Source organism: Rhinoderma darwinii, chromosome 3 (assembly GCF_050947455.1).
Source record: "Rhinoderma darwinii isolate aRhiDar2 chromosome 3, aRhiDar2.hap1, whole genome shotgun sequence".
NCBI lineage: Eukaryota > Metazoa > Chordata > Amphibia > Anura > Rhinodermatidae > Rhinoderma > Rhinoderma darwinii.
Window position 1 is genome coordinate 131,710,108 of NC_134689.1, and position 18,301 is coordinate 131,728,408.

Genomic DNA, 18,301 nt, shown 5'->3' on the forward strand with positions numbered 1-18,301 from the left:
TAGCTGGGTCTGAATCCCAACACCCCACCGATCAATTGTTAGTTGGTTGTGGGGGAGGGAGGGCAATCCAAAGATTGCTATGGGGCCCAGTCTTTCCTAGTTATGCCCGTGCCCATGCACACATACATGGTGGGCCCACACTCTCGGATAGTAGGCACTGTAGCAACAGCAGTTACAGTGTTCGCTGAGCCACACTAAGGCTGACTGTACTTACTTAGGCCCCATGCACACGGCCGTGCCTGTAATCACGGCTCGCGATTACGGGCACGGCCGGCTGCAGACAGACACTCGCATATTTGGCCTGTTCTCCCATACAAAGTATTGAAGCACGGCCCATAAAAATCAAAAGAACGGACATGTCCTATCTTTTGCGGTACACTTCTAAGGCCCAGACACCTTCATGCAAATATACGGGAAGGTGTCAGTGGTCAATAGAAGTGAATGGGTCTGCAATTACGGACGATTTATACGGTCGTGTGCATGGGGCCATAATGAGCTCTTTCCTCACATTTCACGGCGTGCAGCAGCAGCGTGCGTATCTTGAATCCTCTCTGGTTCCTCTGGTGCTCTGAGGCGCCAGAGTAGAGGAGACAGGGAAGGAGAATTCAACATGAACACCCTGCCGCACGTCGTGTTGTATAGGGAAGGAACTCGTTAAATAAGTAACTATAGTTAGACTACTGCAACCTACTACCAAGTACAGAAGCTACAGTACAGAAAATAAGGGTGGACATCTGTACAGAGGGTATTGTTAATTTGGGGGGCACAGGTAGAACTCTATTTATTTGGGACTCAAAGGGAAATTATTATTTCAGGGGCACAATTACCTTGTGGGGGCACAAAGTGGGTATTATTACTGTGCAGGGAACAAAGAAGGGTACTATTACTATGTGGCACAAAGCGTGCAGTTGGAAGTTACAGATGGGCTGTGGCCGTAAAGGAAAGTTGCGCAGGGGAGGACCCAAGCTTAATTTTTGCACCAGGTCCCATAAGCATTTAGCTTCGCCATTGTACTAGCCCCTCCACAACCATCAAGTGCCATTTCTAAGGCCTCGTTCACACTGAGTTATTTGCAGGAGGAAAATTCTGTCTCAAAATTCTGTTTGGGATTTTGAGGCAGATTTTGTCCTTCCTGCATGTCGTTTGCCGCGATTTTCGCTCACGCCCATTGAGTGCTACGAGCAAAAAACTCTGCGAAATACGCTTTCTCTGCCTCCCATTGCTGTCAATGGGAGGTCAGAGGCGTAACCGCGCGAAGATAGGGCATGTCCCTTCTTTCTACCGTTCGCGGGAGAAAACTGCCCCCGCCTCCCATTGAAATCAATGGGAGGCATTTTCGGCCGGTTTTTGACGAGTTTTGCGGAGCGGTTTCCGCTCCATAAAGCTCGTCAAAATACTGTGTGAACAGGGCCTTATGGGGCAGTTTGGCAGAGGGGTTTTAGGGCCTGAGGCACAAGTACAACCTCTACCCCACTATAACTATGCCCCTGTTTCTAACAAATATTGGAGCATATTCTTCAGCCTGTTCCTAGATAAAGTCAGAAATCATTTTGTGAGGACTTTGGTGTAGTCTGAATGGACTCCTCCCCTGCGAGGAAGAGGAGAACAGCAGCAGCCAGATGGAGCACTTGTAGCTTTTGTGTTGTTGCTGTTTTACTATGTGTGTGTCTTATATTACAACCATGCTGAACATCAGTGGCCGGAGAGAGAAGAGGGAGGAAAAGCCTGTTTACACAGACTGCAAACCGCCTGGGGAATAATGCAGGAAAGGAAGTGAGCCGGCTCTCTGTCTGACTGCTCCAACTTCCTGCTCACACACACACACTCACATTAACACACACAGCAGAGAAAAAAAGAGCAGCAAAATCAGGATCTCATTACAACAGTGAGGCGACTAACAGCATGGACAAGCCAGGGATTGTACCACAGCCTTCCTAGACCATTAATAACCCAGGAGAGAGTTGCCAGGGTGCAGCACCAGTCTGGGTATGTACAGCTGGGTATGGTATGTGGCACTAGTTGCATACTGTACCGTTGCCCTTGCACTTATTCTTACTGTTCTTCGTCGCTGTGTATGTAGGGTTGGAGGAGGGGCTGCTGGGTTATACAAGAAATGTCCTATTTTACCTCACCCTGACTACAAATTGCGTTCATGTGTATTAATAAATGGCTTGCAAATCCTCATTAGCGTCTCAACGTTACGTTACCTTGGGTGGCAACCGGGAAGTCACCAGCTTTTAATAGTGAGTGACTGGCATGACAGATAATGCCCATGGAAGTTTATCTTTGTGAGGAATATATACTGCTGTATACTTGTCAATTCTGTTCACAATGTCGTTTTCTTTATTATTATTATTATTATTTACTGGGCATCACCGTTTGTGTAACAGGAAGAGTCCTTTATATTTCTGCCTCACGTTTGCACTGGCATAGGCTACAGAGATAGCGTCTTAACCTGGGCATCATCACTTGTGGCAGGGAAAGTGTAATACTGCTTTCTGGGCATCGGTAGTTGTGACTGGCATGACGGGCTTGTGACCTCGTATATAATTGAATGGACACAATCGTTGTCTGGTAAGTATGAGCGTGAAAGTATTCTATTGCAGACTGGGCATCATGGTTTGTGACAGGAAGAATATCTTATTATTCGCTGGGCATGCGTGTCAGGGAGACATAATACTGACTGGGCATCAGTACTTGTGGCAGGAAAACTTGTTACTGATTGGGCATTATTAACTGGTAGTGTCGTGTGTGATACGGAGGGAGAGTCTCTGATATCACTCGTAAGGCATCACCACCACTGTCAGCAATGTGTGAGGGCGGAACATACATGATCACCACCTGTGACTGGCATGTGTAGAGGCCCTTCTATTAGTGGCTGCTAAACCTGACAGGTTGCGCTTAATATTATAATAACTGGGCATCACTATGTAACAGAAAAGTATGCCACCGGAGCAATGATTGGCATATTTGACAGGGTTAATAACTAGGCATTACAAGTTATGCCAGTAAAGTATACAAATGACTGGATATGAGCCCGTGTGACAGGAAGTCTCCTGTACTAGTGTCTAGCAGGAAGAGCCTGTTCTATTAGTAAGTTGGCATAATGAGCTCTTGAGTGGCATGTATGACAGGGTGGGTCTCTAGTACTAATGACTGGGCATCTGCACAGTGGCATGGAGAATCTAAGAGCGTGTTTGTGTGTCAGTGAGGAGCGTATTCTCCTCCAGAAAGTTGTGTGCGTCTGTGCTGTCTGGAAACACAAGACTAATTGCCATGCGCTTCCGGTTGGGAGCTGGCAGCAGACAACATCTTGAGAATGAGTCAGTGAGCGCACAAAGAGACTCTGTGGTTTCCTTCTCCTCAGGTTCATGCATGTGCAGCTTCCTTTGTAGTCTTCAGAGGATTTCTCGAGCTCTGGCCATTTAATAACGCGCCTGAGCCAGAAAGGTAGAGGAGAGGGCTGCAATGTTGTTTTTGGAGGGGAGGCTTTCTTTTTTTCTTTTTTAAATAAGGTTACAGGACCTGATGCTGCCGGGGGAAAAAGTTCCCTCGAATTTTCCACTGGCTTCAGGAAGAGAGCGCATTTAGTCATGGCTCAGTAATGTCTGCCTATACCGACTAATCTCATTAGGAGTTTCCGCTCTCCAAACACTGGAGGGTTTTGTGTGGCTTATAGAGGAGCCCTGCCACCAACATACACAGCCATCAACTCCTATTTATTTACCCACAGCGCCCTGACTGCAGCACTGCCACCATTACATTACTGCATATATGTGTGTGTGGAGATATATATACTCACAGCGCCCTGTACAGCACAAGCATACCCCTGACTGCAGCACTGCCACCATTACATTACTGCATATATGTGTGTGTGTGGAGATATATATACTCACAGCGCCCTGTACAGCACAAGCATACCCCTGACTGCAGCACTGCCACCATTACATTACTGCATATATGTGTGTGTGGAGATATATATACTCACAGCGTCCTGTACAGCACAAGCATACCCCTGACTGCAGCACTGCCACCATTACATTACTGCATATATGTGTGTGTGGAGATATATATACTCACAGCGCCCTGTACAGCACTGCCACCGTTACATTACTGCATATATGTGTGTGTGGAGATATATATACTCACAGCGCCCTGTACAGCACTGCCACCATTACATTACTGCATATATGTGTGTGTGGAGATATATATACTCACAGCGTCCTGTACAGCACTGCCACCATTACATTACTGCATATATGTGTGTGTGGAGATATATATACTCACAGCGTCCTGTACAGCACAAGCATACCCCTGACTGCAGCACTGCCACCATTACATTACTGCATATATGTGTGTGTGGAGATATATATACTCACAGCGCCCTGTACAGCACAAGCATACCCCTGACTGCAGCACTGCCACCATTACATTACTGCATATATGTGTGTGTGGAGATATATATACTCACAGCGCCCTGTACAGCACTGCCACCGTTACATTACTGCATATATATGTGTGTGTGTGTGTGTGTGTGTGTGTGTGTGTGTGTGTGTGTGTGTGTGTGTGTGTGTGTGTGTGTGGAGATATATATACTCACAGCGCCCTGTACAGCACAAGCATACCCCTGACTGCAGCACTGCCACCATTACATTACTGTATGTATGTATATATATATGTGTGTGTGGAGATATATATACTCACAGCGCCCTGTACAGCACTGCCACCGTTACATTACTGCATATATATGTGTGTGTGTGGAGATATATATACTCACAGCGCCCTGTACAGCACAAGCATACCCCTGACTGCAGCACTGCCACCATTACATTACTGCATATATGTGTGTGTGTGGAGATATATATACTCACAGCGCCCTGTACAGCATTGCCACCGTTCCATTACTGCATATATGTGTGTGTGGAGATATATATACTCACAGCGCCCTGTACAGCACAAGCATACCCCTGCCTGCAGCACTGCCACCATTACATTACTGTATGTATGTATGTATGTATGTATGTATGTATGTATGTATGTATATGTGTGTGTGTGTGTGTGTGTGTGTGTGTGTGTGTGTGTGTGTGTGTGTGTGTGTGTGTGTGTGTGTGTGTGTGTGTGTGTGTGTGTGTGTGTGTGTGTGTGTGTGTGTGTGTTTATATACACTACCGTTCAAAAGTTTAGGGTCACTTCGAAATTTCCTTATTTTTGAAAGAAAAGCAGTTTTTTTTTTCAATGAAGATAACATTAAATTAATCAGAAATACACTCTATACATTGTTAATGTGCTAAATGACTATTCTAGCTGCAAACGTCTGGTTTTTAATGCAATATCTACATAGGTGTATAGAGGCCCATTTCCAGCAACCATCACTCCAGTGTTCTAATGGTACATTGTGTTTGCGAACTGTGTTAGAAGGCTAATGGATGATTAGAAAACACTTGAAAACCCTTGTGCAATTATGTTAGCACCGCTGTAAACAGTTTTGCTATTTAGAGGAGCTATAAAACTGACCTACCTTTGAGCTAGTTGAGAATCTGGAGCATTACATTTGTGGGTTCGATTAAACTCTCAAAATGGCTAGAAAAAGAGAGCTTTCATGTGAAACTCGACAGTTTATTCTTGTTCTTAGAAATGAAGGCTATTCCATGCGAGAAATTGCCAAGAAACTGAAGATTTCCTACAACGGTGTGTACTACTCCCTTCAGAGGACAGCACGCACAGGCTCTAACCAGACAGCTGTCAAACGACGACGTGTAAATGGACTGCCTTGGCAAAGAAGTGCAGGGCACTTCTTTGCCACGTAATTTGAGCTGTTCTTCATTGAACTCAATGAAGCACAGCTCAAGATTTACGAGCGTCACAGATAGCTCGCAAAATGCGAGGAGGAGCATTTACATGTGAAACGAGGCAGCTGTTAACAGTCTGTCTTTTCACACGTAAATGCCTCTCATCGTGTGAACATACCCCAACAGTTGTCTCCTTCTCACCCAGCGTCTTACTTATGGTTTTGTAGCCCATTCCATCCTTGTGCAGGTCTATGATCTTGTCCCTGACATCCTTAGAAAGCTCTTTGGTCTTGCCCATGTTGTAGAGGTTAGAGTCAGACTGATTAACCCCTTAATGACCGCCGATACGTCTTTTTACGGCGGTCATTAGTGGGCTTTATTCTAGAGCGCCGCCAAACTACGTCGCTGCTGTAGAATAAAGTAAACAGAGCAGGGAGCCGTGAAATCTCCCTGCTCTCAGCTGCCAGAAGCAGCTGAGGGCTGGGGGCGTCCCTGCTCTGCCGGGTGAGATCGATATTAGTATCGATCTCACCTGTTTAACCCTTCAGATGCGGTGCACAATAGCGAGCACCGCATCTGAATGGTTTTGGAGAGAGGGAGGGAGCTCCCTCTCATCTCACTGACACCCGGCGATAAAATCGCCGAGTGTCTGTGTCTTCTATGGCAGCCGGGGGTCTAATAAAGACCCCCAGGTCTGCCTGCAGCGAATGCCTGCTAGATCATGCCGCAGGCATGACCTAGCAGATGCCTGTCCGTTTTAAACGGACAGGCAGTAATACACTGCAATACAAAAGTATTGCAGTGTATTATAATAGCGATCGGAGGATAGGGAAGTCCCCTAGTGGGACTAGTAAAAAAGTAAAAAAAGTTTAATAAAGTTAATAAAAAAAAAAAGTGAAAAAAAAAATGAAAAACCCAGCTTTTCCCCTTACAAAATGCTTTACTATTAAAAAAAACTACACTAAAGCAAAAAAGTTACACATATTTGGTATCGCCGCGTCCGTAACGACCCCGACTATAAAGCTATTACATTATTTAACCCGCACTGTGAACGCCGTAAAAAATAAAATAAAAAACAATGGAAAAATTGCTGTTTTCTGTTAATCCTGACTTAAAAAAAATGTGATAAAAACTGATCAAAAAGTCGCATCTACTCTCAAATGGTACCAATAAAAACTGCAAGTCGTCCCGCAAAAAACAAGACCTTATACAGCTATGCCGACGCAAAAATAAAAAAGTTACAGCTCTTCGAATGTGACAATGGAAAAATCTAAAAAATGGCTTGGACATTAGGGCCCAGAATGCCAGCAGGGGGAAGGGGTTAATTGAGTCTGTGGACAGGAGTCTTTTATACAGGTGACCATGTAAGACAGCTGTCTTTAATGCAGGCACCAAGTTGATTTGGAGCGTGTAACTGGTCTGGAGGAGGCTGAACTCTTAGGGTATGTGCACACACACTAATTACGTCCGTAAATGACGGACGTATTTCGGCCGCAAGTAGTGAACCGAACACAGTGCAGGGAGCCGGGCTCCTAGCATCATACTTATGTACGATGCTAGGAGTCCCTGCCTCTCCGTGGAACTACTGTCCCGTACTGAAAACATGATTACAGTACGGGACAGTTGTCCTGCAGAGAGGCAGGGACTCCTAGCGTCGTACATAACTATGATGCTAGGAGCCCGGCTCCCTGCACTGAGTTCGGTCCACTACTTGCGGCCGAAATACGTCCGTCAATTACGGACGTAATTAGTGTGTGTGCACATACCCTTAGGGTATGTGCACACGATAGCAGGCTTTTACGTCTGAAAAGACAGACTGTTTTCAGGAGAAAACAGCTGCCTCGTTTCAGACGTAAATGCTCCTCCTCGCATTTTGCGAGGCTTCTCTGACAGCCGTATATTTTGAGCTGTGCTTCATTGAGCTCAATGAAGAACGGCTCAAATTACGTCTGAAAGAAGTGTCCTGCACCTCTTTTGACGAGGCTGTATTTTTACGCGTCGTCGTTTGACAGCTGCACAGTACGTCGGCAAACCCATTCAAATGAATGGGCAGATGTTTGCTGACGTATTGTAGCTCTATTTTCAGACGTAAAACGAGGCATAATACGCCTCGTTTACGTCTGAAAATAGGTCGTGTGAACCCAGCCTTAATGGTTGGTAAGGGATCAAATACTTATTTCTCTGTGCACAATGCAAATAAATATATATAATTTTGACAATGTGATTTTCTTTTTTTTAAAATATATAATCTATCTCTCACTGGTAAAATTAACCTAGCCTAAAAATTCTAGACTGTTCATGTCTTTGACAGTGGGCAAACTTACAAAATCAGCAAGGGATCAAATACTTATTTCCTTCACTGTATGTATATATATATATATATATATATATATATATATATATATATATATATATATATATATATATATATATATACACACACACTCACAGCGCCCTGTACAGCACAAGTATACCTTCCTGCCGCTCTGCCACCATTACATTACTGTATATATGTGTGTGTGGATATATATATATATAATATATATATATATATACACAGAAATATACCAAGTCCAGCAGCACTGGCAGCGTGTGGGTGCAGGCTCTGAGGGACAGACCAAGTCCCAGATACACAGAAGACAAAAAATGAGCAGCAACTCCAATAGTAAGGGTGAAAAAAGTGGGTACTTTTATTGCCCGTGCAACGTTTCAGCTCCGTTCACTGGAGCCTTTCTCAAGGCTTGAGAAAGGCTCCAGTGAACGGAGCTGAAACGTTGCACGGGCAATAAAAGTACCCACTTTTTTCACCCTTACTGTTGGAGTTGCTGCTCATTTTTTGTCTTCTATATATATATATATATATACACTCACAGCGCCCTGTACAGCACAGGCATACCCCTGCCTGCAGCACTGCCACCATTACATTACTGTAATGTGTATGTGTGTGTGTGTGTATATATATATATATATATATATATATATATATATATATATATATATATATACACACTCACAGCGCCCTGCACAGAACAAGCATACCCCTGCACTGCCACCATTACATTAGTGTGTGTGTTTTATATATATATATATATATATATATACACACACACACACACACACACACACACACACACACACACACACACACACAGTTCCCTGCCACCAACATACACATCCAGAAACTCCTATTTATTTTCCCACAGCGCCCTGTGCAACACCAGCATACCCCTGCCTGCAGCACTGCTGTGTGTGTGTGTGTGTGTGTGTGTGTGTGTGTGTGTGTGTGTGTGTACACACCAGCATACCCCTTCCTGTAGCACTGCCACCGTTACATTAGAGAGTGTGTGTGTGTGTGTGTGTGTGTATGTGTGTGTATGTATATAAATATATATATATACAGTCGAGTCACATTATTATGACCACCTCCTACATTCGACGTCGGCAGCGCTTAGCCCATGAAGGAAGTGATGTGTCGTTGGCTGGCTTGGTGGGTATATAAGGTGTGTGATAGGCTGTCTGAACACATATCATTCATTGTTGCCATGGGTAAAAGGGGCAATTTATCAGAGTTGCAAAAAGGGATGATAATTGGCTTTCAGGCCAAGGGTGGCAGTATTTCTTAAACAGCGCAGTTTGTGAACTGTTCACGTGCTGCGGTGGTAAAAGTGTATCATGAGTGGACAAATGGCACCATTGGGAATAACCGATGTGGAAACTACGGAGCACCACGTACCATTGATGTGAGGCTGAACAACACGCTACAGTGGAGCAGCTCACCGTGAAAATCAGCCAGGGGGCTACCAGACGTGTTTCTAAACCAACAGTTCGGTGAACCCTACTGCGTATGGGGCTCCGAAGCAGACGGATAGTCACTGCTTCTATGCGAACAAAGGTGCATCGGAAAAAGAGGCTTCAATTTGCATGGCAGTATCGGAATTCGACCAACGATGATTAGCAAAGGGTTGCCTTCTCCGATGAGTCAAGTTTTCTGCTTGATCGAATGGATGGATGTGGACGTGTCAGATGAAAAACATCAGAGAACAAACACCCTGCCACCATTGCTGGAAGAACACAAGCTGGTGGCGGCAGCGTTCTTGTCTGGGGAGTTTTTTCATGCCATTCTCTGGCCCCACTCATCCATGTGGGAGGCACTCTGAACCGATTTCGGTATGAATCCATCGTTGCGGATTATGTCCACCCATACATGCGGTTTGTCTTCCTTGGGGCAGATGGAATCTTCCAGCAAGACAATGCGACATGTCACACGGCTAGAAATGTCCGACAGAGGTTGGAAGAGCACGACCAAGACTTCCAAGTACTTCCTTGGCCCCCTAATTTGCCAGACTTAAACCGAATTGAGCATCTGTGGGACCACCTCCATCATCTTGTTTGCTCTATGGATCCTCGCCCACGCACCCTCCAGCAAATGTGGGTTGCACTGCAGTCATCATGGCCCCAGATACCGGAGACAACCTACCAGCACCTTATTGAGTCACTCCCAGCCCGTCTGGTGCCATCCGTGCTGCACACGGAGGTTACTCTGGATATTAGCTGGTGGTCATAATAATGTGGTATACATACAGTGTGTACATTATTTATATATATATATATATATATATATACATATATATATATATATATATATATATATACACACACACACACACACACAGTTCCCTGCCACCAACATACACAGCCAGAAACTCCTATTTACGCACAGCGCCCTGACCAGCATACCCCTGCCTGCAGCACTGCCGCTTTTACATTACTGTATGTGTGTATATACAATACCTTTGGAAAGTCTTCAGACTTCAGAAGTTTTTCCCCATGATTCTGTGCGCAATACCCCATAATGACAACATGAAAACAGAATGTTAGTAATCTTTGGTAATTTATTGAAAAGGAAAAATGAAAATATTGTATTGACAGAAGTACTCAGACCCTTTACTCATTATTTAGTTGGAGTACCTGTGGCATCGATAACAGCCTCTAGTCTACTTGGGTATGATACCACAAGCGTTGCACACCTGGATTTGGGGATTTTCTGCCATTCTTCTCTGCAGATCCTCTCAAGCTCTGTCAGCTTGGATGGGGAGACAGTCAGTGGCCAGCCATTTTATGGTCTCTTCAGAAATGTTTGATTGGGTTCAAGTCAGGGCTCTGGCTGGGCCACTCAAGGACATTCACAGAGTTGTCCCTAAGGCTGTGTTCACATCAGCGTTGTCTTTCCGTTGAGGGGTTCCATCAGAGCTTTCAACGGAAAGCTTAGCTTCCGTTTGCATCACCATTGATCTCAAAACAACGGAACCCTTTCACAACGGGGACAAACCGAAACCATTAGCAAAGTTTCCATCACCATTGAGAGCAATGGTGATGCAAACGGAAGCTACGGTTTACGTTTGCCTTTCCGTTGAGGCATTCTCCCGACGGAAAGCTCTGACGGAACCCCTCAACAGAAAGACATTGCTGATGTGAACAGGCCCCAAGCCACTCCTTTGTTGTCCTCGCTGTGTGCTTAGGGTCATTGTCTTGTTAGAAGGTGAACCTTCGGCCCAGTTTGAGGTCCAGTGAACTTTGGATCAGGTTTTCATTAAGAATATCTCTGAACTTTGCTCTATTCCTCTTTCCCTTAACCCTGACCAGTCCCCCCTGGGTTTCCATGACACCTCAGCAGTGCCACAGGCTGATCGCCTCCATGCCACGTCGCATTGATGCAGTAATTCATGCAAAAGGAGCCCCGACCAAGTATTGAGTGCATATACTGTACATAGTTTTCAGTAGGCCTACATTTCTGTATTAAAAATAATTTTTGAAATTGGGCTTATATAATATTCTAAATTCCTGAGACACAAAATTTTGGGTTTTCATTAACTGTTAGCCATAGTCATCTACATTAAAATAAAACAAATGCTGGAAATAAATCACTCTATGTGTAATGAATCTATATAATATGAGTTTCACTTTTTGAATTGAATTACTGAAATAAATAAACTTTTTGATATTCTAATTCATTGAGAAGGACGTGTGTGTGCGCACACACACACACACACACACACACACACACACACACACACACACACACACACACACACACACACACACACACACAATTTCCTGCCACCAACATGCACGGCCAGCTATTTATGATTATTTACTTATGGCACCTTTGCACCAGCATACCCCTTCCTGCCGCACTGCCACCACTATCACTAATATATAGTGCTCAGGGTTGGTTCTCTTGAAATAGGAACTATACTTTCATCAAACTTTTGATATGTCACAGAGACATCAAAAGTTTGGACCGGTGGGAGTTCGGGTGCTAAGACCCCCATCGTTGCTGAAACGAAGGTGCAGAAGCTCTCAGCTGAGCATCCTGCTCCTTAGGCATTATTCACACGAACGTGTGCGTTTTTTGCGCGTTGCAGTTCCGTGTGTCATCAGTGTTTGCTGCGTGATTTTCACGCATATGCCATCCTTATGACACGCGGTTTTGATGTTTAGAAAAATAAATGAAGGAAGTGCTTTTATTTTTTCCTTCATTTCTTTATCTACTGTTGCGCAAATCACGCGCGACACACGGAAGTGCTTCTGTGTGCTGCGTGTGATTTTCATGCACCCATTGACTTCAATGGGTGCGTGATGCGCGAAAAACGCCCAAGTATAGGACATGTCGTGAGTTTTACGCAGCGGACACAAGCTGCGTGAAAATCACGGAATGTCTGAACGGCCCAATTGACTAACATAGGTCCGTGCAACGCGCATGATTTTCACGCGCGTATCACGGACATTAAACACGTCCGTGTGAATAAGGCCCTAGGCTGTGATCAGCGCTCATCTTTAGGCTGAAGACATCTCTTATAAACGTTTTATGTAAGCCGTCTTCAGCTTGATAGGGAGCACAGATCACAGCAGAAGGTGAATGGCACTCAGCTGAGCGTCCTGCTCCTTCGGCCTCATGCACATGAACATATGTTTTTCCTCCGGTAAATACTGGCGTAAATACGGGTCCTTGGTCACACGTATTCCACCCACATTGCACAAGTATTTACGGACCCGTGCCCGTAAATACGGGTCCGGTGTCACCAGTATTCCACCCGTATTTACGGGCATGTTTTCGCTGCAAAATTGCACTGCACTAATCGGCAGCCCCTTCTCTCTATCAGTGCAGGATAAGGAGAAGGGGCAGCCCTTTCCGTAGTAAAAGTAAAAGAAATTCATACTTACCCGGCCGTTGTCTTGGTGACGGGTCCCTCTTTCGACATCCAGCCCGACCTCCCTGGATGACGCGACAGTCCATGTGACCGCTGCATACCTCAAATGGAGATCATAAACGCAGTGTGAACATAGCCTATATTCAAGAAACACCTGACTAAAGCACTGTGGGAATGATTTTATTATGTATTTTAGACACTTTTTACAGCTACCATGTAGGGATGTCACGATACCAGAATTTGGACTTCGATACCGATGCTTCCTTTAGTATTGCGATTTCGATATCAATTCGATACTTTGCCAACAGTAATTAAAAAAAAAGTTCCCCCATTTGCTGATGTGAGGTGCGAGGTGTGATGATGAATTTAACCTCCACGTGCTTCACATGAATAGTGATTAACCCCATCATGTTTCTCAGTCATAATGGGTTAGTGTAAGGTACATGATGGGGTTAATTACTATTAATGTGAGGCACATTGAGGTTAAATTCATCACACCTTGTGCCCCACAATAAAGCCGGATTTACACGAGTGTGCGTATTGCGCACGCAAAAAACGCGGCGTTTTGCGTGCGCAAAAGGCACTTAACAGCTCCGTGTGTCATGATCATATGGTGTGCGGCTGCGTGATCATCATTATGACACCGTTTGTATGTTTGTAAACAGAAAAGCACGTGGTGCTTTTCTGTTTTCATTCATACTTTTCACTGCTGTTGCGCGAACCACGCGCGTCCCACGGAAGTGCTTCCGTGTGCCATGCGTGGTTTTCACGCACCCATTGATTTCAATGCGTACGTGATGCGCGAAATACGCACAAAGAACGGACATGTCGTGAGTTTTACGCAGCGGACTCACACTGCGTAAGAATCACGGACTGTCTGCACGGCCCCATAGACTAACATAGGTCCGTGCGAGGCGCATGAAAATCACGCGCGTTGCACGGACGTATATCACGTTTGTCTGAATAAGCCCTAAGCGATAGAAAGCAGTTTGTTGTTTTTTTTTTTACAGCATACACATCATAAATGATGCAAAAAAATTGTTGTGCAGGTTATTACGGCCGCGCAAGTACCGAAATATGTGTATATTTTATGTATTGAGACTTATTTTAATGTTTATTGTAAAAAAAAAGGTGTATGTGTATTTTTTTAAAATTTAACATTACTTTATGTTTTTACTTTATTTTTTAAACTTTAATGTACTTGCATATTTCTATATGCCAGTACATTAGCCTGTGTACGGATAGTACACAGGCAGTTGTTAGGACATACCTAAGTATGCCCGAACAGGAAATATAGTAAGACAGCCCAGGGGTCCTTCAATAGACCCTGGGCTGTCTGCCCATATATGGTATGTCCCTCAATCGCGTCACAGGAATTCCCTATGACGCGATCCAAGGGGCACCCCCCCTTCGCATTTTCCCCTGAAGGCTGCAGTCCACTGTGATCGCAGCATTCACGGGAATAACAGCGGAGATAAGAGGTTTCTCTGAGCAGGGCTGCGGCTGTGTAATACAGTCATTGCCCCGCTCTTGACATTAAAGAGGCTCTGTCACCAGATTTTGCAGCCCCTATCTGCTATTGCAGCAGATAGGCGCTGCAATGTAGATTACAGTAACGTTTTTATTTTTAAAAAACGAGCATTTTTGGCCAAGTTATGACCATTTTTGTAGTTATGCAAATGAGGCTTGCAAAAGTCCAAGTGGGTGTGTTTAAAAGTAAAAGTCCAACTGGGCGTGTATTATGTGCGTACATCTGGGCGTGTTTACTACTTTTACTAGCTGGGCGCTCTGACGAGAAGTATCATCCACTTCTCTTCAGAACGCCCAGCTTCTGGCAGTGCAGATCTGTGACGTCACTCACAGGTCCTGCATCATGTCGGACACATCGGCACCAGAGGCTTCAGTTGATTCTGCAGCAGCATCGGTGTTAGCAGGTAAGTCGATGTAGCTACTTACCTGCAAACGCCGATGCTGCTGCAGAATCATCTGTAGCCTCTGGTGCCGATGTGTCCCCGCTTGTCTGACACGATGCAGGACCTGTGAGTGACGACACAGCGTGATCTCTCGAGAACACGGCTGTGTCTGCACTGCCAGAAGCTGGGCGTTGTGAAGAGAAGTGGATGATACTTCTCATCAGAGCGCCCAGCTAGTAAAAGTATTAAAAACGCCCCGATGTGCGCACATAATACACGCCCACTTGGACTTTTACTTTTCAACACGCCCAGTTGTACTTTTGCAAGCCTCATTTGCATAACTACAAAAATGGTCATAACTTGGCCAAAAATGCTCGTTTTTAAAAAATAAAAACGTTACTGTAATCTACATTGCAGCGCCTATCTGCTGCAATAGCAGATAGGGGCTGCAAAATCTGGTGACAGAGCCTCTTTAAGTGCGCGCGGCACTGAGGACAGAACATGTGGGTGTTTTGCGGTGCGCCCGCCATGTTATGTCTTCATTGCCGGCAATCATTAGTGCAGCGCCGGCCGCATCGCATCATCCTGAACCCGCGCACTTGTCAGGACTCAGGAGCGCGGCAATGGCTGTATTACACATCCGCAGCCCCGCTCTCATACATTCATGTGTTACAAATACTGAGCTGTGCGGCCGCGTAGCGAAGTATCGAAATACATGAAATAACGGAATCGAACCATTTGGGGATGCAAAGTATCTAAACAGCATCGAAGTTTCAATGCATCGTGCATCCCTACTACCATCACAAGTGTTTTGAAAAGGGGCATGGCATAGAGGAGTTGTAAAATGCATCAAAATTATGAAATTTGCTGATTCGTAAATTAAGGCATCCTCTTGCTAAATTTCCCCAATTCCTTGAAGGGCCATTTTTGCAATTATTTTTATTCCTCTTTTTTAACCGGTTCCTGACCGCTGGCTGTATATAAACGTCTGGCCGTCGGGGTTCTTAAAACCAGGCCATAGTGTATTTACTGAACAGGTTTTAGCTGGCTACACGAGCGATGACTGTGACTGCCAGGGACCCTGAAGAGAAGATGGAAGTAGCTTTCACTCTTTCGGTCTTCTCAGATCGCTTCTACACAGCGCTCAATGTATAGAATCTTTTGGTCCCGGTCATCATATGATTGGTCACATGATCGCCGGGATGCCATTAGTGGGAGGCTGCAGCTGGGTTTAACGGGACCGAGCACAGCCCTATTCGTGACAATAGTCAATACAAGGGTCAGTTCACGCGTTGCGTAAATAGTGCGGATTTGCCGCAAATCCACAGCAAATACAGTAGCAGTAGAGTGGATGAGATAGAACAAATCCCATCCACACGCTGCGTAAATTTGGAGCAGAAAAAACCGCTCAAATTGATCTGCGGTGCAGAATTTTATTCCGCAGCATGTCAATTTTTTTGGCTTAAACACTGCTTATTTGTTGTGAGTCTTCCCCTTCAAATTCAATAGGGTGGAACAACCCGCAACAAATAGCAGTTGTTGCGGGTTTTTTTGCGGCGGGTTTGCAGCGATTCCACCGCAGAAAGCGCAACTCCGGAAAATATATTTTTTTTATACTTACCCAGAAGTCTGTGTTTCTACTTCCAGGCCGGCCTCCTGGGATATCGTTTCATCCCATGTGACTGCTGCAGCCAATCACAGGCTATAGCAGCGGTCTCCTGGGATGAAATGTGACGTTAATGCTGCAACGGACATTCTGGGTGAAAAACTGCACTACAGCTTGGTGCGTTTTTTCACCCGGAATTCCCTGTGGCGAACAGGGCGGCTACACTGCGTGCTTTTACGCAGTGTATCTTCCCCGTGTGAATTCTGCCTTAGAGGGCTGATTTCCCCTGTAACTGGGGCTGCTGTACAAGGTGTAAAAGAAGAAAAAATAAAGACCATAATAATAAAAAAATAAAGGTAAAATAAAGTGCAAAAAAAACCTAAATAATACGCATAAAACACCCACCCAAAAAAAACAAACGTTCCCCCGCCATTCAATGTCGTAACGTTAGCGCTGACCAAATTGCCCTAAAATAGGGATGTTATATATATCAAAATTTACAGTAGAGAATGGCATTCTCAAAAGGTTTTATTTTAGGATAAAACTATATAAACCAGAAAAAAATTGCTGAAATGTAAAAAAGCATATTTTTTTGCTATTATTTTCAAACTGTAAGGCTAGGAATTCTAAAATAGCAAAAAAGAGGTGTATAAAAATGATAGATAAAAAAAAGAAACCTGTCTATGGAAAAACAACATCCAAAAATCACGTTGCTAGCCCAACAAATAAAAATGTTATAACCGTTTAACGCGTGCTAAAAATGGCTAAACGGTGTCTGGTCCTGAAGGATCAAAACAGCCCGGTCCTAGACCAGTTAGGCCTTATTCACACGAGCGTATTTCACATCCGTGTTACGCGCGTTAAAGCAACGGACGTCACACGGACCTATGCAATTCAATGGGGCTGTTCAGACATTCAGTATTTTTCACGCAGCGTGTGTCCGCTGCATGAAACTCACTGCGTGTCCTATTCTTGTACGTTTTCTGCGCATCACGCACCCATTGAAGTCAATGCATGCGTGAAAAAAACAGACCGCACACGAACATCATCCGTGTGCTGTCCGTGCTTTTCACGCACCAGTTGCTAAAGAAATTATGAGGAAAAAATAAAACACCTCCTTCAGGTTTTTTTGCTGATGTAAAAAACGTGTGACACACGGATGACATACGCGCGTAAAAACCGCAGACACTGAGGCCACACGGAACTACAATGCAAGAAAAACGCTTCATTTTTTACGCACGCAAAACGGACACATTCGTGTGAATAAGGCCTTAATGACAGCCAGAAGCAGCTTTGCAAATAGTCTTCTTTCTTAAGGTCCTACCATTTTGTGAATACAGCTTCTGTGGAATAGCGCTTTTCGGGTGTTTCTGTAACTCCGATAGAACTCTACGCTAGTCCCCGCCTGGAATCTGTGGCCAGCGAAATGGGTTGCGTGACGCCTGTTCTCAATATAGGTTTGGGTCCCAGAGCTGGAACCCACATCTATCAGACATTTAGGATATGCCATAAATGTCTACGTTTGGAATACCCCTTTAACTTTTTTCTGCAGATCATTACGTATATGGCGATACCAAATTGATGTAGATTTTTTTTATGTTTTACTACTATTGCAAAAGAAACATATTTTGATAAAAAAATAAAATAATTGGGTCACCATAGTCTGAGGCTATGAAGCTGTGTGAGGGCTTGTTTTTTGTGGGTCAAGCTGTAGATTTTCTTGGTACATACAACTTTTTGATCACTATTCCATATGATCGTGGGGTGCCGACGGTTGTCATA

The 18,301-nt window shown here is 44.6% G+C and overlaps 1 protein-coding gene across 1 annotated transcript in view; it reads left to right on the forward strand.

Moving 5' to 3' along the window:
* The first annotated feature begins 1,601 nt into the window (after positions 1 to 1,601).
* The window catches only part of ELK3 (ETS transcription factor ELK3), a 60,629-nt gene continuing 43,929 nt past the window's right edge, over positions 1,602 to 18,301 (forward strand). The window contains exon 1 of the mRNA XM_075856763.1: positions 1,602 to 1,986. The gene's annotated coding sequence lies outside the window, so the exon portion shown is untranslated. The remainder of the gene's footprint in view (positions 1,987 to 18,301) is intronic.